This window comes from Felis catus, chromosome D1 (genome assembly GCF_018350175.1).
Source record: "Felis catus isolate Fca126 chromosome D1, F.catus_Fca126_mat1.0, whole genome shotgun sequence".
Lineage (NCBI taxonomy): Eukaryota > Metazoa > Chordata > Mammalia > Carnivora > Felidae > Felis > Felis catus.
In genome coordinates this window covers 78,587,652-78,603,990 of record NC_058377.1, presented here as the reverse complement: position 1 = coordinate 78,603,990, position 16,339 = coordinate 78,587,652, and the positions used below count along the sequence as shown (strand labels likewise).

Here is a 16,339-nt window from a genome sequence, read left to right as displayed (position 1 = left end):
GAAGCATTTATTTTAATGAAAAAGCAAACAGCATCCTATTGAAAAATCCAGAAGCAGCAGAGCAAAGTGAGCACTTGACCTGACATACCAGTTTCCAGGCATTGCTTCTTTCTACTGCTCACTTTCCCAAGGCTTCACACAAGTCATTACCCTCACTGCACCCCTGTGTCTGTGTATAGGTGAGGTTTACGTGAAGAAAAAAAATAATGGGACAATGTATGGTAACATGCCTTGAAAACTGGAAAATTCTGTATGAACGTTAGGACAATTAGTAATGTTGTCCAACAGGAGACTATTTATCTGTTTCTAGAAAATAAGCATGGAATATCAAATCTCCAAATCATGTAGGTGCTGCTTGGATGTATAAAATTAACCATGTTGATCAAATACCTACAAAGTTAAGAAACAATATCAGGCATTTTATAGACTGGGCAGGGGAGAAGATGGCGGGATGCACAGAGTATGCCATTTCAAGGAGCTGATTCGCATTTCTAAGATTTCTGATTTCCCCTCTCTGCAGTCTAGAGTTCCAAGAACATTTAACTCTTTTGACAAAGATTTGTTTCTCATCCAGATTTTAGGATCCTTCTCTTAGGCACATCTGTGCACTTCCTTGTAAAATCCAGCTTCAGCAAAAAACCTACTAATTCAGTTTAACCAGAACCTCCCACGCTCAATATCTGATCACCCTCAATATCTGATTGGGTTAGTCATCCTCCCCAATCCCCCAGGTGACACCTGATTACCCCATCTTGTCCTCAGTAAGAATCCTGTTATATTGCTTTAGCCAATGTCCTCCTTAACCTTAATGTTTCCTCTTAGTAGTTTTCCATCCACTGACCCTACCCTGCTTCTTAGCCATAAATTCTGACTTGCCCATGTTATATTTGGGTTGAACCCAATTCTATATGAGGTCTCTTTTCCCCTATTGCAATAGTCCTGAATAAAATCTGTTTTTACCTCTGTAACTAATGACTAGCTCTAGTTTTTCTTTGTAACCATGCAATCTAAAGATCTGTTTGGGAGCAAGTGAACATTCACATCAGGTGATAAATAGGCTTAGTCAAAATTATGCAATATGGCCTATGAGCAGCCTGGAATTTATGAACACTTGAAAATGAGCAGTGCCTTTAGAAATGCTCCTGAATAAATTGAGAGGACAGGATTGACTTCTCAGCAACCAACTCAAGCCATTTAACTGCTTCCAGAAGTTTTTGAGCAATAAATACATCTATGAAAAATATGGCAGAAAAAAAGAGAAATTATCGATATAAAGGAAAACTGCAGGGCATCTATTAGAGGTAGGGTCTACCCCACCCAAATGAGAGGTGGGGATCAGATGGCAAGACATCAGAATAGAAGTACTTTGAAGAAAAACATAATAGAACAGCAGTGGATAAAATATCTGGGAGGTACTATATTTTGTGCTACAGGATCTGAATAGAAAATAAATCTTCCCCTAAAGGAGCCCTTAGTGAAGGTTTGATTTGCATTATTAAAGGAAAACCCTGCCATTCTCTTGCCTCTTTAATCACTGGTTTCAGCCTCTTTAACTTGACAGGGATCATTCAGTTGCAGCAAATTACCCCAAGTCAACCCAACTTTAGGAATAAAGGGAATTTCCTGGCTTTCATTATATGGACCTCAAGCTTGAAAACATTCAAGGATATTTAGATGCAGGAGGTCAAGAGATACCTTCTGGATTCATGCAGGGTTTCTTTGTCTTTCCTCTTTGTCAGCTTCTGTAACAGGTAGGCTATCTCTCCATAGAAAAGTTAAATACCTGCTAAGCATTCCTGAAACACATTCTCAAAATTTAGCAACTCCAGGAGTAAAAAACTATCCTGTCATTTTTCAGTAATTCTTGCAAAAAATTTGGGATTCAAACTGATGTACTGTGCAAAAAAGAAAGAAAGTCTGAGAAAGAAAATCAGAGGTCCTAAGTCCTTCTTATCATTCCCATCAGGCTGTCTAATGTTTCTGATTCCAATTTACAACGTGTTGGTTCTTTCCTCATACCAGCAAGCAGTTCTCCAACAGCAGCTGGATGTCCTGCAATTTCACTTTCTGACACAACCTACCTGGCACATAGCACTAGATTTCACAGGCTAAAGGCTCAGCCCTACAAGACTGCACCCCCCAGCCCCACGCTTCAGAAGCCAATTTGTGTGTCCACGTTTTCACCTGTGCTTCTGAACAACTAACTATAGATTGGACTATCCAATGACTCCCACCTTACATTTGATTAATTTGCTAGAGCATCTCACAGACTGCAGGGAAACATTTTACTTACCAGATTACAGGTTGATCGTATAAGTGAGTTACTTCGAAACAGCCAGATGAAAGATGCATACGGTAAGGTATGTGAAAAGGGCAGAGATTCCACGACCTCTCCTAATACACTAGTATCCTCAAATTTCCATGTGTTTACCAACCTGCAAGCTTTCCAAACCCCATCTTTCTGGGGTTTTATGAAGGCTTCATTACATAGCCATGACTGATTAAATCATTGGCTGTTGTTGATCCATTCAACCTCTAACTCATCTTCTCTCCCAGGAGGTCAGAAGGATGGAACTGAAACTACCAACCTTCCAAACATAGGTTGGTTCACATGGCAAACCAACCCCATCCTTAGATAGATCCAAAAGTCACCTCATTAACATTAAACTCAGATGTGGTTGAAAGGGGGTTGTTACAAATATCAAGACACCTCTATCATTCTTTTCACTTAAGAAATTCCAAAGGTTTTAGGAACTCTGTGAAGGAATGGGATATTAAGACCAAATATATCTGTTTTATAATAAATCACAATATAACCCTGGTCTTTTTTTTTTCTTTCCTCTGTTGAGATGAGTAATAAACGCAAATAGTTCAGCCAAATATTATGTTTCTGGTAGTCACTGGATTTAGGGTATTGACACCGTAGAGAAAAAATAAAATTACACTGACTTTGTAATATTTAATTGTCTTAATGGTTGTGATTTCATCATTAGTCAGAGACCCTTAATTTTATTTCTGATCAAGTAATTATGTGTCTTCCTTTGTTACTTCACAGAGTGTCTCTGAAACATGTGTCAGATCACCATATCGTTTATTCACAAAAAAATTAGTGCATATTTGTGTGCAAAATATATCATAAGCCCCAGGTATTTAGTAAGTATATAGTAAAATGCTAAAATGTAAGAGGATATTAGATGAGAAATTACATAATATAGAGGAAGGCCAATTTTAACTGGTGTTGTTTTTTTTAATGTTTATTTGAGAGAGAGAGAAACAGAGACAGAGTGAGCAGGGGAGGGGCAGAGAGAAAGGGGGAGACACAGAATCCAAAGCTGGCTCCAGGCTGTCAGCTGTCAGCACAAAGACTGACCGGGGGCTTGAACCCACAGACTGTGAGATCATGACCTGAGCCGAAGTCAGATGCTTAACCGACTGAGCCACCCAGGCGCCCCAAGGAAGGCCAATTTTTAAAAAATCAAAAGAAAAAGTTCTGATCTTTCTTTCAATACTGTTTGAAAATGTTTCTTATTTAGATTTTTACATTTCATTTTTTTCTTCAAAGCAGATAACAAAGAAGCAAATACTTCAAATCCTGTGTCAATAGAAAACCTCAATACACTGCCAAGACAGAATGAATATACTCAAAGATGTAGTCTAAGTAAAAATATTAATGTGTTTTTGATGAATTGCACTACTATTAATTTTTATGGCTTAATTTGACCTAATATCAAGAATATAATTGGATAATTGGCCTAAATAAATAAGAGATAGCTTCAAGCTTTGATTCTTACTAAGAATAAATTATTTCCTAATTTTTCCATTTTTCTTCCACACAAAAAAATAAACAGCTACTTCTGAGAACTATTTCATAAACAGCTGTTGTCGTATATATTATTTTTAGTGGAGTTAGTACTTATTGCAATTTTAAAACAATGATTTCAAAATGCTAATCCTTGAAATGCACTGAGAAAATTTTGAGGGCTAAATATTTGAGCATTACATTCTCATAGAAACAGTCCTATTGTCCTTGTATAACATCAAGATGAACAGAGTCTTGACAATGTAATATATTTTCATTATACTTTTAATTACAGTTAGTTGTTAATTAAGGACACCTTATACTGAACAGCAGCCATCTGACAAGATTAAAGGGGAAATAATTGGTGTCAGTAGATAAGAACTTTGTCAATATGAGCATAGCTGTAAGTAATTTATGACATATTGAAAAATAATCATAGCATAACAAACAATTCTGGTAATAAAAACATGTTGGTTGGAAGTTGACATCAACTTGTATATTGGGAAGAAATTTTATAGCTTTGCCTATATGCCCAGTTATGACCTTGTTGAATCAATTGAATTGCACTGATGAGGCAATGAGTGGCAAAAAGTAATTTGGGTCACTGCACTGACAGAATCTCCATAGTTTTAAGTTCTCCTTGAAAGTTAGTTTGGCCAACATAATGGATATGATAGTTTTCATCTTGAATTAAATGTCATTTTGGCTTCAAAAATTAGTTGACTTGAGTTTTTTTGCAAAGGTTCAGCACATGATATGGCGTAAGAACTTTCTTGATCCCAGTAGAGGGAAGAAAAGGAGTAAGCAGATGTTAGATAAGTTTTAATGTATTTTCATAAAAATGGAAGAACAGAACTTAAGGCATGGTTTAAGTCTGTTAGCTGGTTGTAGAAATTTTGCAGGTTCTCAAGACCTCAACAATAAGAATTAATAGATTTTTATTTCAAGAATTTCTATGACTCAGCTATCAGCTCATGCTGCTGCTTCCTATTTCATTACCAACCTGTTTATAATTTATTATATTAGATTCGTCTTGACCTAGGCTCAAGATTACTTTGTGACAGACATACTTTTTCCACCTTGGCTGATGATAACTGGCCAGCTCTCTCTAAGGGGCTCTTAGTTCCAATTACCGAGATCAGATGTGATAAGCCAAAATTACACTTTTATTAGATTCAGTGGGTTATAAATCACTCTTTAAAGCCCAAACCAGGGGCGCCTGGGTGGCGCAGTCGGTTAAGCGTCCGACTTCAGCCAGGTCACGATCTCGCGGTCCGTGAGTTCGAGCCCCGCGTCGGGCTCTGGGCTGATGGCTCAGAGCCTGGAGCCTGTTTCCGATTCTGTGTCTCCCTCTCTCTCTGCCCCTCACCCGTTCATGCTCTGTCTCTCTCTGTCCCAAAAATAAATAAACATTGAAAAAAAATTAAAAAAAATAAATAAAGCCCAAACCATTGTTCTGTACTTTCTGTTCCTTTAGAGTGACTAGAAAATGGTGATGACCAGAGGAAGTTTAGGTGTCATTGGATGAAAAATATGGCAGAACTTCTCCCTTGGCCCTCAACCAGTCACTTCTGGGTGGTTACATAAAGAAGAAATAAAATTTCATACTGTTTAGCCATATTTTTGCAGGTCTGGAGGAGGTAGCTTGATAATTTACACTATCCAATTCAGAGAATTTACACTATAGCTAGAAGTGAAATACTGATATAACAACAACCACAAAAACTAAAATGTGTGCCCTTCACTTTAGTATCAGAGAATAGGTGATAAAGAAACACACAAAACAAGTGACCTCTAAGTACCGAGGTAAAACCACTAAGTGTTGAGGTAAAACAATTTAGTAAAACCACCCTGTGCTATAACTTGAAAGGCCTTTATGCGGTCACAACTATTAGAGACTATTACTCTAGAGAAACAGTTAGACAAAGGTAGACTTATAGGAGAGATGGAATGAAATCAAGTTTCCACAAGGAAGAATCACTCTCTATATTCTTATGAATAAGAGTTCTAAAAACCTCATTGGCTGGACTTCTGCTTATAACTATTCTTATTCCATATTAAACAGTACTTAAATTTCACCAGAATTTACTATTTACCACAATAACACATTGAGGCATTCAGAGCAAGTAATATTCCTATTTTCATAAATGCAGTTACAATTGGTCAAGGTCTAGGTCCTACTAATGTCATATTCAAGATGAGACCTTGTGTTTGTGACTCTTAGTTCAGTGTTCTTCCAATAATTGTACATTATAACATAAAGATTCAATTATTTTTATTAGCCATCCTATGTTTTCCGGCATAAATCTTTAACTAATCAGTGTCTATGTTTGGACATCTGTCTGTAACATGTTAATATCCACTAGAGAGCATCCAAGTACAAAGAACACCGAACAACAAAGTAGACAAATTATCTCAGCCAGTTGATGTCAGTTACCGTCTGTCTTTAGCCAACATCGTTCTGCCTTGATGCGCACATATGAACTAAAAAGACCTAGTTATAGGAATGGAGGCTACACATAAGCCCAATATCAGGGACTCTACTTCCCAAGACTAATCTAATCATCATTATTGCCTAATGTCTGAAATGCCAGCAACAGAGAGCCTTGTGAAGTCTTCATATGATAGCATACCTTTTTTTTTCCTTTTCTTTTTTTTAAATATTTTTAACTTTGAGAGAGAGATAGAGTGTGAGCGGAGGAGGGGCAGAGAGAGAGGGAGACACAGAATCTGAAGCAGGCTCCAGGTTCTGAGCTGTCAGCACAGAGCCCGAGGTGGGGCTCGAACCCATGAGCCGTGAGATTATGACCTGAGCCGAAGTCAGACACTTAGCCGACTGAGCCACCCAGGTGCCTCCATGTGATATCATTTCTTGACTAGACCAAGTGGAAAGTTGATTTCTCTAGAGCCCTTCCTTGGAAAGAACAGAATTACAAAAAACAAAAAAAACAAAAAACACCACACACACACACACACACACACACACACACACACTTATTCTGGGTAATGGATTTGTTTTTTCTATCCCCTGGACTTTGACCTCCAATTTCTGAAGGCTTACCCACTACTTGATGCACTGGAATGGGATCCCACATCACATCGCAGGAGACTAGGGCACTCACTTTCAGCAAAGAAGGTGTGGGTGTGGGATTATGATTGGGAGATCCATTTTTCATATTGCATTCATCACCTGATAGATTGTTGGGACAGCCTGCTGAAACCACAGCTGATTTTCCCCTTTAGGGTGATACTCTGAAGGATAAGATACTATCCTTCAGGACTCTGACTATATATTCAATACAAAAAAAAAATGTTACCCACTAGAAAAAATACACTCGCATTTAGAAACCAAGTGAGGAAGCTGAATGGTCTCATTATCATTTCTGATGACCTAAGAGGGATTTGATGCTTTCTGTTTCCACAACTCTGGACCCTGTAGGATCAGAAATCCTGATCTTTAGAAGGAAATTACTTTCACATAGGATACATAAAGTATCTTATGTAACCATAATTACAAAATTCAGGGGTGTCCAGGTGGCTCAGTTAGTTAAGCATCCAACTCTTGATATCAGCTCAGGTCAAGATGTCATGGTTTGTGAGTTCAAGTCCTGCCTCTGACTATATTGACAATGCAGACCATGCTTGAGATTCTCTCTCTCCTCTCTCTCTGCCCCTCCTCAGCTTGTGTTCTCTCTCTCTCTCTCTCTCTCTCTCTCTCTCAAAATAAATAAACTTAAAATTAATTAATTAATTAATTAATTAATTAAATTAAATCAGATGATTCCTGAGCATATAGGGTGCCTTTTGTTTCCAGGACATCTACACAAGAAGAGGAATTACTCCCTAAGCAATGGTAATGGACCCCGACAATAATGAGAATGTAGCGCTGCTGTTACACGAGACACAGAAAAAAATGCATGTTAAACTTGGTTGTTCCATTTGGATGCTTCTTACTACACTTTGACCAATTATAACTATAAATATATAACAACAGCCATTTTCTGAGAAGAGCAGAGGATCCGGGCTCAGACTCCTTTGAAAGCAGGGTCTAGGTAACTTCGCCATGCAAGATACTAAGGCCACAGAGATAGTAGCTCAGAGTGTTGAGAAATTAGAAATCGATAGTGAAAGAGGGAGACAGTAAGCATCATTTTTAGCCCTGAGACCAGCTGTAATTTGTCCAATTAATGTCTATTTTGTATGGTTCTCCTCAGAAAGAAAGGTCCATTTGCATCCTTGAGCAGCAGCTCTCTTAATGAATATGGAAAAGTCAATAAAAAATGCCAGATCTTTCCAAGCCAGGTTGGCTGCCCAGCTGCAGTTTGTGAGGTCAGCAGACAGCCTCCAAAGTCCAGATCTTTAAAGTCTGCCTCACCTGCAGACAGCTACCTTGTTTGGGGGAAGCCACATCCAGTGACAGAGGGTCAGGATAGATAAGCCCAGCCACTTCAGCTTCTGTAATACACACTGATAGGCAATGCTCATTGCAGAGGACTCCATCAAATTAGTCATGGTGTTGACAGCCCTGCATTGCAATTAAACTTTTTTCTCTCATCAGCCTTATTGGTCCACTTTCCGTTTACACAATTTCATCTCTGGGGCACCTGGGTGGCTCAGTTGGTTGAGCGTCCGAGTTCGGCTCAGGTCATGATCACATGGTTCGTGGGTTTAAGCCCTGTGTTGGGCTCTGTGCTGACAGCTTAGAGCTTGGAGACTGCTTCAGATTCTGTGTCTCCCTCTTTCTCTGCCCCTCCCCCACTCATGCTCTTTCTCTCTGTTTCTCAAAAATAAATAAACATTAAAAAATGTAAAAAAATATATATATATATACCTGTTCATGTCTAATAAGCTTTTTGTACCTGTATGCATCTGGAGAATCCAATGTGCAAGACATGACTAATAGTATTTCTGCCCCCACTCACCATTAACTACTACTCCCCTCCACAGTTTTCCTTATTATGAAGTTGCTCAGAAAACAGAAACAAAACTTTGAAGAATCATCCTTGGTGACTTTCTTCCTCTCATACTCCGAAAATATTTGGTTTGCTATCTCTTCAAAATTATCCACAATCTTACCGCTGATAATTATTTCCAAAAGTATCATATAAGTCCAAGTTACAACCATCTCTTGCCTATATTATTATAGTAGCCTCCTAACTAGTTTCTCTGCATTGACACAATGAAAATAGTGATCAGTTCACAATATAACTTAGATCTTGCCACTTTTCGGCTGAAAACCCTGCAATCAAGGTAATCAAAAAATGGGACAATGCTGCAGAAAATTTGGCCTTTCATTATTGGCTTAGTCTACCACATTGTTTTATGTTCTGATAACTAAAGTTACATTTGTGTAACAAAACTCAAATTGAACACACAGATGCATAATGTGGGGGGAGGGAGGGGATATAGTCATAGATATCAAATAGAGTAGTGATATAGATACTTGCTAATTCATTGGCCCAGCTTCAGAAGTGACCCCTTTATAACCTGAAAAGCAAAGACTGTAATTCTTCGTTTCACAGTTATTAGTTCTCCAAAAATCATTATTTCCCAGGTTAAAATCCTTGTAGCTACCTTAGAATTAAAAAAAAGTATCTTAAAGATTTCACAGAGGAAGTTCATTAGTCCTAGAAGTTAAATGCCACCTGAAAGCTCACAATATAATTTAGAATGAGATCCAGAATTAAATCAGAATTGATGATTTCCATTAGGCAACACCTTGTCTTCAGGCATACAGCCCAAATTAACATTGGATGGAACAAATGACTTATCTGTTCAGATTGACCTCTATCACCATGGACCATATACTTAAGTTGATAATGTTTTCCCCAAAGACCCTAAGTCTTCATGTACTTTATTCTCATTTGTGAACATCACTGTATAATATCCAAATATGAAGTCAAATTTTAAAAATAAATGTAAGGAATAAAACTTTCAATAATAGCAAGAGCTTGAACTAGAGACCATAAAGAATCCATGGTGAATAGAGTCTTCATTATTAAATATCATTTGTGGCTATGAAATTGATTGACAAGTTGAACAAAAGATTATTTTGGCTATATCAACTTGATCATCTTTCTTTCCGAAAGCATTTTCTATACTCTACCCTAAAGTAATAAGGTCACTAGAGGCTCTGATCTGGAATCAGTACAGCTCATTCATCACATTTAGCCCTTTAGTCTACCCAGATGTAAAATGATGTAGTTCAAACATGGGAATGATGGTGTTTTCATTTGTTTAAATGAAATTCATGCTAAAACAATTGGTGATAATAATGATACAAAAAAGAAGATGAAGGGGGAATCAGAAGAAGCAAAAGGGGAGGGAGAAAGAGGAGTAATATTCATTTTATTTTTATTTTTTAATTTTTTTTGTTTACTTATTTTGAGAGAGACAGAGCGAGTGGGGGAGGGGCAGAGAGAGGGAGAGAGAAAGGATGCCAAGTAGGCGCAGCATTGTCAGTGCAGAGCCTAACGCGGGGGCTCAAACTCAGGAAACTGTGAGATCATGACCTGAGCTTAAACCAAGAGTCAGGCTCTCAACCAACTGAGCCACCCAGGTGCCCCAACACTTTAAAGACTGGTTCCCACCATGAGCCATATTCAATGGTAAATATTGCAAATAGAGCATATCTAGTATTCACAATAAACTTACTTCTAATAACTTCATTTTAGATATGAAAAAAATTAGGATCAGGGACTTTTAAAATTTTTTTTAAACGTTTATTTATTTTTGAGATAGAGAGAGACAGAGCATGAACAGGGGAGGGTCAGAGAGTGAGGGAGACACAGAATCTGAAACAGGCTCCAGGCTCTGCACAGTCAGCACAGAGCCCGACGCGGGGCTCGAACTCACAGACAGCGAGATCATGACCTGAACCAAAGTCGGCCGCCCATCCGACTGAGCCACCCAGGTGCCCCATGGATCAGGGACTTTTAAAGTAACTTTTCAAAGTCAAAACGACATTAAGTGTCAAAAACCAGAATTCAAACACATAACAGCTTATTTTCTAAAACAACTTAATTTGATCCCACACAGCTTGATTTATTCATTAGTGCATTATATTTACCCAATATAACCTATTAATGATAGATATTTAAGTACAAAGTGGAGGATAATGTTATAAAATGAGAATGCATTTCTTTGAATTTTAAATCTAAGTTTAATAAAAGATCAAAATACTATAGTTGGAAAACTCTAAATTTTAACTTTACTTAAATATCAAAATTAGATTAATATATTTTATTTTCCTGTATAACCAAAAGAAAAGCATCTTTATTTATAATTTCATAAATAGTTTTTATAATTTAGCTATGAAAGAAAATCATTAATCTCAGTGTCTGAACTAATTTATCCTGTTCTATTTCTTTGTACTTTTGCTTTTTCTGAATCTATTAACCTCATTAAATTGAAACTTTAGTTTGAATTTCATTTTTTTAAGATCAAAAGCAAAACATAGACTTTGTGGATCTTGTTGACTATTTGGAAGAGAGGGCACAGATCTCAACTTACTAATGCATTCTCTAATGGCATTCCATAGTTTCAGATTATTATTGATAAAGGGTAAAATGCAAAAAAAGACTCAGATTAGATTTGCTTCATTAAATTAAAATTAGAGTTAATGAATGACTAGTTGATTGTGTTATCATTAATTTTATCATAACCTACAGATTTATAAAAAGGAAGTTACTTTTTTCCACATTTCTGCAAATTAGGATGAGTAAATTCAGGTTAATTATCAGGTGGTGGATTGGGGGCAGTATGCATTGTGGTTTACAGAAATAGCTTCCCTTTAAGCATATTCAGAAAGAAAAATTAAACACATTTTTCAAAAGCATATTTATTCAGTAATAATAATCCTAGTAAAAAAGTATACGCAATTAAATAATTTAAAAAGTTTCAACTCTGGAGATTCTCCACTATTCAAATTAGGTTTAGTGTAACTGTAGGCTAAGGCATTCTATGTTTTGATGTGTCTACAAACAGTGAAATAGTGAGCCTATGACTCATGACGTATCTGGCTCAAGCAATTTGTCCATAAATTTCCAGCAAGATTCTTTGCCTACCTTCTGCTCTCCTAGTCTTTTTCCAAGTGACTTTTATTTTTTCAGTAATGATAAGCTAGGTGTTACTGATCATGATTTCATTGATCTCCCTCAGCTTGATCCTTGCCTAATTGAGAAAATAAAATCTTTTACTCTTATTTCCTATTTGCTTTCTCTGGAATTAACCATAGACCCACAGTAATTACAATAAATTCCAGGTCACATCTGTTCAAGCAAAATCTTTAATCCTTCACAGGCTGTCACAACTCTATACCATTTATGTTATATATATTCATTCTCATTTGAGGATATTTGACTTCCTGGTGTTCTTTATTCTTTACCAGTCATCCATATTAAGGTGCTCAAATGGTTACTCTTGTGGAATAGGCAATTATTATTCAAGATGGGATAAATCTGTTATAAGGTAGAAATGTATTATGTCTCCTATTATGGATTTCAACTTACTTAAAAACACACCCAATTAAATAGAGCATAATGAGATTTCTGAGTTGAATTCTGAAATGGTGTCTATACACACATAGCCATAACATTAAGGGAAGACTGCCACGTATACATAAGTCACATGTGTCATGATATTAGGGAGGCTATATATAGGCTATTTTCTACTAAATTGAGAGCATAATATCAACATTTTATTATATTCTGTCTACCTATTTTATTGTCTTTTATAAGTGCACTTAGAACAAATAGATATATAAGTTGTTTACCTTATTTTTTTAACCTGCAAAACTCCTGTTTTTCTCTTTATTAGTAGAGAAATCTCATCTTTGACTCCATTTTTTAAAGTTATCAGGCAGCCATTGGCTGACACATCACATAATTCTTATGCTTTGTCTTTTTTATTTCTCTTTCAAAATACTTACCATCAGATATGGCTTAGACTCAGATTTTTATGCCAAAATGATCTTTTTAGCAAACAATGTAATTTTCTTTAGATTATTTACATTCTCAGCTTTTCATTTATCCATCTATGGTTTATTTTAACTACAAACTTACCAGTTATTCTTTATTATTAGAAAGGATAAAAATATCTATGAACCATTATTTTCGTCTTCCTAAATCAGAATCATAATAATTAAGAAGCCATTTACTAATTGGAAACATGGAACTAAATTTCAAAGACCCTTTTTTCTCTGTGTTCCAGACTCTAAATAGTAAAAATAGAAAAGTTGAACTGAGCAGGTCCTTTAATGTTACAAATGTCACTTTCCAACTTAGTCTCTTTTTTCAACACAAATGGATAAGACCTTTTTTTTTTTTTTAAGTTTTTAACTGCTGATTCCTTGAGTGCTTTGAAATGGAACCTGCCTATTCTGATACATCCATTTTCTTCTCCCTTATCTTTTCAGTTCTCTGGTGCATAGGAATGTGTTATTTAGCCATCAGAATCTATCATTCTGCCCCCCCGCCCCCGTCTGCTTCTCAAGGACATGCAACTTTATGTGAAGCTGACAGTATTAATAATAAAGACAAGTTCTATTGCCATCCATTGGGTAACTACTTTATGGAGGCACAGCTAGGCATTTTGGATATATTCTTTCTAATATTCACAACAACCACACATGGTAAATTTCATGGTCTCTGTTTTATAGAAAAGTACAAAGAGGCTCCAGAGGTTATAAAACTTGCCTATGATTACATAGGTAATAATATAGACTGGATGTGAACCCAGTCCATCTGTCTCCAGAACCCATTAAATTTTCATTAAGTAGGAGCTTCATTTTCTTAGGTTATGTCTTCATTTCTGTTCTTCACTTTTACCACCCACTATCTAAATTCTAATCTTTTAAGCTACATATATCCTATTTCTATATTTATATATCTATGTATCTATGTATCAATATACCATCTATTGGCAATCTTAAATTTATTCAGTAAAAAAAATGCTCACTGAAATATCTTCCTTTGGATGGGATAGAAGCTGTCTTCAGAATCAAGTTCTATAATCTGCATTTATAATTTCTTGTACCCAAATATCTGTCCCGAAAACATTGGCTGCATGTTTCCTGGACTATGGATCCATTTTCTAGATTTACTGTCTTTAATCTAAATGGTAGATTACTCTTGATTATTATCCTTGGCTACTTGCTTAAACAGAGTGCCTTAACTTTGATCCTCATGACCCTTTGCTTCAACATTTTCTTCTTGATGAAAAAGAGATTAGAATAATGACAAAGGTTTTGACTTTTATAGACAGACCTGAATTTGAACCTTAGCTTGGTAATTTATTAAGTGTATGCAAGATCCTTTATTTTACCTTATTCCAAAATTCAGCAAGTTTCTGATTCTCATTCCGATGTTATACCTACACTATGCCAACTAACATTGTTTGGCTTGGTTTTTAATTTATTTCCGAAATACAAACGAACAAAAACAGATCACCCATTTCTCCTATGCTCTAACACTGGCAACTATCAACCTGTTCTGTGTGACTTTGACCTTGCTTTTTTTGTTTAATTTATCTTTAGATTCCACATGTAAGAGAGACTATATGGTATTTGTCTTTTTTTGTCTGACTTCACTTAGCATAATTCCTTTGAGGTCCATCCGTGTTGTAGTAAATGGCAAGATTTCATCCTTTTTTATGGCTGAATAATATTCCATTGTTTATGTATACCATTCATCCATCAGTGGCCACTTAGGTTACTTCATACATTGGCTATTATAAGTAATGTTGCAATAAACATGGGGTTCCATATATCTTTTCAAGTTAGTATTTTATTTTTCTTTGGATAAATACCCAGAAGTAGAATTGCTGGATGATATGGTAGTTTTATTTCCAATTTTTGAGAAAGATCCGTACTGTTTTCTGTAGTGGCTGCACCAATTTACATTCCCACCAACCATGAGTGTGTTCCCCTTTCTCCACAACCTTGCCAACATTTATTATTTCTTGTCATTTTGATACTAGCCATTCTAACAGGTAAGTAAAATTTATTCCAGCGATGCAAGAGTGGTCCAATAGTTGCGAATAAATCAATGTGATACATCACATTAACAACAAAAAAAAGATAAAAACCATGTAACTATCTCAATAGATATAGAAAAAGCATTTGACAAAATGTCAGATCCATTCATGATTTAAAACAACAACAACAACAACAACAAACTCTCAACAAGAAAGTAGCAGAAAGAGAAATTAAGACAACAATCACACGTCTGTGCTGAGCTCTGCCGCCTGGGCCTCAGCAGTACTCCTAGTCTTGCCCCATGAGCACCACTGGGGAAAACAAGGCCAGCTGCACAGGGCCGGCGGCGGGGGGGAGGAGGGGGGGGGGACCTGGGGCTGGAGCTGTGGCAGTGGGCACGTGACTGGGGTGGTACTGGGCGCCTCCACTGTCTGCCAGGCACCGAGGTCGAGGGGGCTGGGTCTACTGGGGTTTACGTGCTGTGGAGCAGGACCAATGGAGAGGTGAAGGCAGTGATGTCCAGAAGCCTGTGATCGATTTCTTGATGCAGCTAGAGGATTACACGCCTATGATCCCAGATGCGGTGCCTAGTTACTACCTGCATGGCGCTGGCTCTGAGACCTTGGACCCAGGCATAATTCAGCTCATCTCCCTAGCTGCAGCTGCCCAGAAATCCATCTCAGATATTGCCAGTGATGCCTTACAGCACTGAAAAATGAAGGGCACAGCTTCCAGCAGCTCTGGAAGCAACAGCAAGGACCGCAAGCAGCACGCTAACCATGGAGGACTTGACCCCTGCAGTCAGCGGATTATGGCATCGATGTGAAGAGGCCTCACTAGTTCACCTGAGCCACTGGACCTAAAGGCACTTGTTTGTCCCCTTGTCCCCACACCAGCCTGTTTCCATAAAAAAATTATTGTGACACGGAAAAAATAAAAACACAATCCTGTTTAAAATTGCACCAAAAAGAATAAAATACCTAGAATAAACTTAACCAAGGAGGTGAAAGAGCTGTAATCTGAAAATTATAAAACATTGATAAAAGAAATTGAAGACAACTCAGGGAGTTTTTCATGAATCAAAAGTATGGAGATCAAAGTACACTTTGAGCTATAGAAATGTATGATGCCATCTTACTAATAAAATGGAATAATAAATGTATCATTGATATGAAGCCTGCATTAGTTTAGAAGCAGCGACTTGGTGTCCGGTCTGGAATTTTGAAGTCTGAACAACTTTTTGAGATCACTTAGCACGGCTGATTTTCTCATTTGTGTTATGAGAGATTTGGGCACTGTGAGATTATTATTCAAATTAACCCAGAAAATAAGCCAAGAATTTGGTTCTTCAAACCCTTAGCCCAGTTCACTCTCTAGAATATTCCCTTTAATTCATAAAAGTCTGTAAAACATTATTTCTCTTCAGTGGGCATGGTGATCACACACACATCTGAATAATGAAAACCAAGTTTTTACAAATAGGGTGATGTTATTTCTTGCTATTTTTCAATATCTTCTGCTACATAAAACTGGTCTCCAATCTTCAAACTAATTTTTAATTTTCT

General features: G+C 36.9%; 1 pseudogene; it reads left to right on the top strand.

Moving 5' to 3' along the window:
- Nucleotides 1-15,623, top strand: part of LOC101100331 — a 33,157-nt pseudogene extending 17,534 nt beyond the window's left edge.
- The last annotated feature ends 716 nt before the right edge of the window (nt 15,624-16,339 follow it).